The sequence below is a fragment of the Onychomys torridus genome, chromosome 2, assembly GCF_903995425.1.
Source record: "Onychomys torridus chromosome 2, mOncTor1.1, whole genome shotgun sequence".
In the NCBI taxonomy this organism is placed as follows: Eukaryota; Metazoa; Chordata; class Mammalia; order Rodentia; family Cricetidae; genus Onychomys; species Onychomys torridus.
Window position 1 is genome coordinate 62,338,442 of NC_050444.1, and position 7,018 is coordinate 62,345,459.

Below are 7,018 nucleotides of genomic sequence, written 5' to 3' on the forward strand. Positions count from 1 at the left end.
TAAATGACCAGGCTAGTCTACCACAAACTATTAATAACAGTCTCTATAGTGGCTGCATGCAGCTGTTACTAGCAACCAACTCACGGAGGTTTAGATCAATATCATTTTAAAGTTGGGTTTTTAGAGCCCACATCTGATCCTATTCTGTAAGTCTGGCTTTACATATAAAGGGAAGAGGAAAGTTCATTCTTAACTTATATAAATCATCTCTGCTTATGGAGTATAAAGAATCCACAGATTCCTTTTTAGAATACTGAGTACCCGGGAAGGAACAGCCCAGAGGCAGCCTAGAGGCAGTCACTGTCAAGAAAAGCATGTCTAACTTGGGAAAATTCTCTCTCTCTACACACACACACACACACACACACACACACACACACACACACACACACGGGGTGTGGGAGAGAGAGAGAGACACTAGAAATGTTCACATGAAACTCTAACTCAAGATAGATTGAACACTCCTTTGGATCCACATTCTTTAGAAGCCAGGAATTTCATATTTAAAGCCTGTGAATGACTCCAAACCTCTTAGGAAGTAGTGTGGCAGTATGAACCCATGTTGTCAAGATGACCATATCTGGCCTACAGATTCCTTCTAAGAATATATCCTAAGGAAGCAATTTATTGTATGATATTTTTATTTCTTTCTGAAAATAAAGCTTGTTTTGAGTCAGAGGTTAGAGCTAGACACTAGCTGACCAAAATTAGCCATAGAGGTTTGGAAGACTGTGGACAGATAGGAGACAGGAAGTAATAAGGCGGGCTGAGAGAGGGTCTCAGCCCTTTTGGAGGAAGGAGCAGAAGGGGTAGGAAGTCTGGTGACTGCTTCCCTGCTTCTCTTCCCTTTCAGGTTCTTACCCCAATAGCTGACTCCCAATTTTTTACTGATACAGAATAATTAGATAAACGCTTCAATAATTCAACTGAAATAAAGAACTATGTCCTGCAAAATGTGCTCAAGATTATGACAGTGAAACCTGGAATGAAGAACACTAAGGAATTAGCAGTAAGGTTAGCAAACAGGCATGAGGCTGAGGCAGGAGGATTAGGAATTTTAGGTCAGCCTAGACTACACAGTGAAAAGTAGAGGAACTGGGGGAGGGAAACATCAGAGTACATCGTATCAAAAACTTTAATTAGAAAAGAAAAAAAATTAGTTAAAAATCAGTTAAGCCAGACAGTGGTGGTGCACACCTTAAGTCCCGTCCCAGCATTCTGGAGGCAGAGGCAGGAGGATCTCTGTGAGTTTGAGGCCAGCCTGGGAAGAGAGAGTTCCAGGACAGCCAAAGCTACACAGAGAAACTCTGTCTCAAAACCATCCCCCATACCCCCCCAAAAAAGAAAGAAAAGAAAAAAACCAAAATAAATAAATAAATAAAATTTGAAAAAAAAATTTAAAAGATACTAGGCAGCCACAACTAAAGATAATCAGGATAATTATAGGCAAAATTACACTTTGGAAGGTAATGGACAAACATCTGAATATAAATTAGTTTCACACAATAATTATGATTGTAACATGTAAAATAAATTATGCATGCGTTTTGAAGTAGCTTTGTTACAGTGGTAGGTAGAATTTTTTAAAAAAAATTAATGTGGTATCATTGCTAACTGTAAAGGGAAGAGATCCCATAAAGCAAAAATCAAAGTGGGGACAAATTAGTGGGGGAGGGGAGACAGGGCTCATGGGTAAAGTACTGGCTGTGCAGGCTGAAAATCTGAGTTTAGACCCCCAGCATCGTATGAAAGTCAGGCATGGTGGCACACTTCTGAACCTTGATGTTGCGAGGAATGAGGTGAGGGGGGTTCCAGAGCTTGCTAGACAGTGAGCTCCAGATTTAAGGAGAAAGCTCAAAAAGTAAGGTGGAAATCACTGAGGAAGACATAGGACGATGATCTCTAGCGTCCACACGCACATAATTCATGTGTGCATGTAAGCAAGCCTGCACATATACACACGCGTGCAAAAACACACACACACACACACACACACACACACACACACACACACACACACACACACACACACACACACACACACACAAGGGAGGCTGGGCTGGGGATGTGGCTCAGTGGTGTAGCATGCTTGTCTAGAATATGTAAGGTTCCCAGGCCCCTGTCAAGGGGGAAGGTCATTCAAAATAAGAACCACAGCCTGCCCACCCCCCACTTCAGTTTCCCATCCCACAATTTCAGTTACCATTCCATTCCAGTCGTGTCTACTAACTGAAAATACCACATGGAAAGTTCCTGAAACAAACAATTCACCATTCCCAAATAACCTTCTTATAGCATACTGGTAACAATTATAAAATTGTTCCTTTTTTAAAAAATAACATTTATTTTTAATTCTTTTTGCATTGGTGCTTTTGCCTGCATGTATGTCTATGTGAGGGTGTCAGATCTTGGAGTTACAGACAGACAGTTATGAGCTGCCATGTGGATGCTGGGAATTGAACCCAGGTCCTCTGGAAGAACAGTCAGTGCTCTTAACCACTGAGCCATCTCTCCAGCCCCCAAAATGGTTCTATTGTTACTACTATTGTCTCTTACTGTGCTTGATTTAGAAATTAGGATTTGTCATGGACAAACAGGGTTCAGTACAATGTGTGTGGCCTCAGGTATCCTCAAGGGACTATATAGTATTACTACTATCAACAATAAACAACATAATCAGAGTTTAAAACATGCTAGCACTAATTTAGGCCACTTCGTGGCCACTCCCTAAACCTCTCATCTCTTAAGTGATCCTATTATTAGCCCACTTTATACATGAGAATACAGAGACACAGAGGCAACCTTCCCACATCTCACAGCTGCCTAGTACGACAGACATTCCATTCCTCACTTCATTTTTTAAAGAGTCATTTTCATTTTTGTTTGTGTGTCTGTGAGAGTGGATACGATGTGTGTGCAGGTGCCCTCAGGGGTCAGGAGAGCATCAGATCCCAGGAGCTAGAATCACGGTGGCTGTGACCCACTTCATGTTTGGTGCTGGGAACCAAACCTGGGTCCTCTAGAAGAGCAGTTCATGCTTAACCACCGAGCCACCTCTCCAGCCCGCCCCCCTGCTCCATTTCTCAGTCAGCCATGCACCTGCTAAAATCATCACACCCATTTGACAGAGATGATGACAAAATCCTCAGAAGCCTCACCACAAATGCTCTGAAAGTAGGGGGTGATAAGCTTCACAAAGAATTTCTGAGGCCTTTCACGACGCAGATCTAGCTGCTATTTCCACACACACACCCCACACTACAATTTAGGAGGGAGAGAAACAGTCCACTTAAAACTTCAGAAAGGCAATGTGAACCAAAGGAGTCTGACACCAAGGAGCAGAAGCCTGACACTGCAGTTCCAGACTTGTCCCTGCCCTCTGCAGACTGAATCCCCTCCCTCACTGGCTCCCGGAGGTCCCTGGGCCCTCTGCTGCCTGCCCACAGCAGTCCCCACAGCCTGGACTCCACCACTGCCTCTTTAATCATCTTCCACACCCTCTGCCTTCACTTCCTTTCCTCTCCTACCCTGTGGGTGACTGTAGGCAACAGCTGGAGATTTGGCTGCTGTGTGACAGCAACTAGAAGAAATCACGGGCTACTTCCAGCAACAGACCCCAGCCCACCACAGCATGGGAAGAGGGTTCAGACAGGCTGAGTCATGGTTGCCAGAATCAGTGTGTGCAAGGGGCCCTTGGTGTCCGATGCTAGCCCTAGTCCAGACCACCCATTTCACTCCCTGCCCCCTGGAGCCTCTGAACGGCAAGGCTTCTGGCCCTGGCTGGCCAAGATTCACCCACTGCGAAGGGACTCTTCTATAATAGGAGGCTAGACCTCGTCTGGGTATAACTGCACTTTGTACAGTGTAGTTTCCCATAAAGTCTGCTGTATAAGCAAACGAGTTTATGCCTGCCCCTTCCTTTGGGGTCTCTCTTGTGTATGCTGGCCGGCAGGGCCTCTGCTCAGGCTGCCTACAATGCTTCTCTGAATGTAAGAAGCTACCAGGCCATGCCCCTATGCTTCTCTAATACAAATGCCAGCTTCTCTGAGTCTCCCTCATCTTTAGAGTATTTTCTGCCATCTGTCTGTCTTTCTCTTTTTTCAAGCTGTTGGTGGTGTTTTGTCATACCAACAGCAGCTCTATGGTTTCAGGATGTCAAAGGCAAGTGGACATTACGCAAAACAGGAAAGAACTCTTAAAGAAAATGTTAAGGGCACATTTAGAACGGACCCTGTCATTGGGCAAGCATCTACTGACACCCCTGCCAGGCCTCTCCAGGCCATATGGAAAGGCAGGAAGGAACCTGACCTCAGACGCTGCATGGGTCAAGCTAGTCTGGCAGAATCCTGCGCCTTCCTTCAAGGCAACCTTGCTCTCACTCCAAAAAGCTCAGTGCCAAGTGACCCCCAGCAGTTTCACCACACCAAACATCCCCTCAGAAGAGAATCTAGCTCCACTGAGAACATTCAAAATGGAGTAACTTCAAAATACACTCCTTGGGAAGAGCCAAGCACAGCAGCCTGAGGCTTTGTTGACGTAATCCACCAAGTCCTCACTGAAAGCCAGCCTCTGTTACTTTCCCAGGCTTTTCCCTTAAGAGAATTCCCGGAAACGTAACAGATTCTCACTCCACAGCCCCTCCCTAGAACTCAGAACGTGGTAGTAGGAAAGCTGTAAGTTTCAGCATCTAATTTGTTGGCTCATTCCCACCTCTCCTCTGTGTCACACCTCCATGATGTCAATAGCACTGGTTGGCCCACTAGTTCTCATCGGGCACTCAGCCCTGGAGCCATATTAGGCCATATAAACCTACCAGGGACTTGGCAGGTAAGCAAACAAGTGAAGAAGTTCCTGAGGTGGCACCATCCCCACGGATTCTAGTTACAGCAGATCTGCTCAGCCAGATCTACAGATCTGCTGTGTACTTGACTCTGGCCCTGCCCAGGCACTTCCTGGGCCTTTTCTCCTTTTAATCAGAATTCTAAACATATCATTCCACGTAAGTGACATTCATTTAACAGCACTATGCAAACCTGTCATTTCCAATGCACTTAACCCTTTGCAAGAAGGCTTGAAACCCAGTGCTTCTCAAATAGAATTCATCCTTTTTTCTCTTTGGAAAATGTCCGACAGATACCATACACCAAGCTCAGTTTTGCACACAAAGCTCACCACACCACCAGGAACAGTGTCTCACAACAGCTGAGTGATGAGAAAGCCATGGCCTATTCCGCTGACCAAGGTGACACCGTTTTTTTGTGATTTATTGGTTAGTTTTGTTTGATTTTCTTGCAGTGCTGGGGATCAAGCCTGGGGCCTCACACCTGCTGTCAATCACCCTTCTACTGAATTACATCCACATCTCACCTCTGTCATTTTTTTTGTTTTGTTTTGTTTTTTGTTTTTTCGAGAGAGGGTTTCTCTGTGTAGTTTGGTGCCTTTCCTGGAACTCGCTTTGTAGACCAGACTGGCCTCGAACTCACAGAGATCCATTTGGCTCTACCTCCTGAGTGCTGGGATTAAAGGCATGTGCCAGTTTTTTTTTTTGTTTTGTTTTGTTTTGTTTTGTTTTTTTAAGATACAGGACTAGACTGTAACAGAACCTTAAATGAAAAAGAATGACCACCAGGCTAACTATATGAATTTATATCAGTCTATGCTTCCTCCTGTAAAGATATCAGCCATACTGGGCATCTTAGTTAGGATTTATTTCTATTGCTATGCTAAATACCATGACCAAAAGCAACTTGGGGTGGAAAGAGTTCATTTCACCTTACACTTAGAACTGAAGCCATGGAGAGACTGTATACTGGCTTGTTCCTCCTGCAGGGCTTGCTCAGCTGCTTTCCTATGGCCCCCAGGACAGTCGCCCAGGGTTGGAGGCACTCAAAATGGACCCGGGCTCTGCCACAAGGATCAAGCGCTAAGGAAATGGACCGCAGGCTAATAGGACTCATAGGCTATTCTGATGGGAGCATTTTCTCACTTGAGGTTCCCCCTTCCCAAATGACATACAAACTAGCCAGTTCGCCGAGGAGCTGAGGATAATGCCAACACACCTGGAACCCTAGTCCTTGGGAGGCTGAGGCCTGGGAACCCAGCAAGACATTGTTTAAAAGAAAGAAAGAAAGAAAGAAATCCAGAAACAAAGTATCAGCTATATTCTTAAACGTGTTGAAGGAAAAGACTAGCAGAAAATGGGGAGGCATGTTTATCTTAGGTAAAAAAGAATGTGAGTGTACTTTTCTTTTTTTAACTTGGCAAATTATTTTCAACGTGCTTGGGTTTTGTTTGTATGTTTTCAGAGCTGGGGATCATCAAATCTAGGACTTCATACAAGTGCTCTGCTCTGTGTTTTACACCCCCACCCTCTGCATTACTCTCCACAAAAGAAAGGTTACTCCTACCCTCAAAAAGAAAAAAGCAAACAGCCTTTGTCCTAACACCTCTATGAGGCAGCTCATCGTAGTTACACAATACACCCAGAACACACTTAAAATCACAGTCAGAGAATTCAGCAACAGGCAATAAATCATACAGCCCCTGGCCTCCATTTGTATAAGGAAGTGGAGGGCTGAGGACAAGACCTCGTTTTCTTTCCATAAGTGCGTGACTCATCCCTCGGTCTCCTAATGACGAATCCCTTTAGGCCACGTTCACTTAGAACTAAGATCAGGCCAAACCACTACAGCCCTCTAACCTGGAGGGCTCTGACTTTCAGAACAGGCCTTAGCGAGTTCAGGATAATGGCACCCTCACCACACCCTGCACAGACCCAGACAAACAAAGACTCCACAACTGAGGTCTTTTAAGTCACAGCTGCAGTCAGCTTTTAGGAGATCTTGCCCAGTTTAGATACAGGAAGGCTAGCTCTATGGAGACCATGAAGTTCAGTCCTATGCCTTGCTAAGACCCTTCAAAGTTGCAGGGCCTGGCTGGCTACTGGCCCAGGGAGCACATCAGTTATGACAGAATCAAATGTAAAACTATCACGCTATCAGTCTCAAAGGGAAGCCTA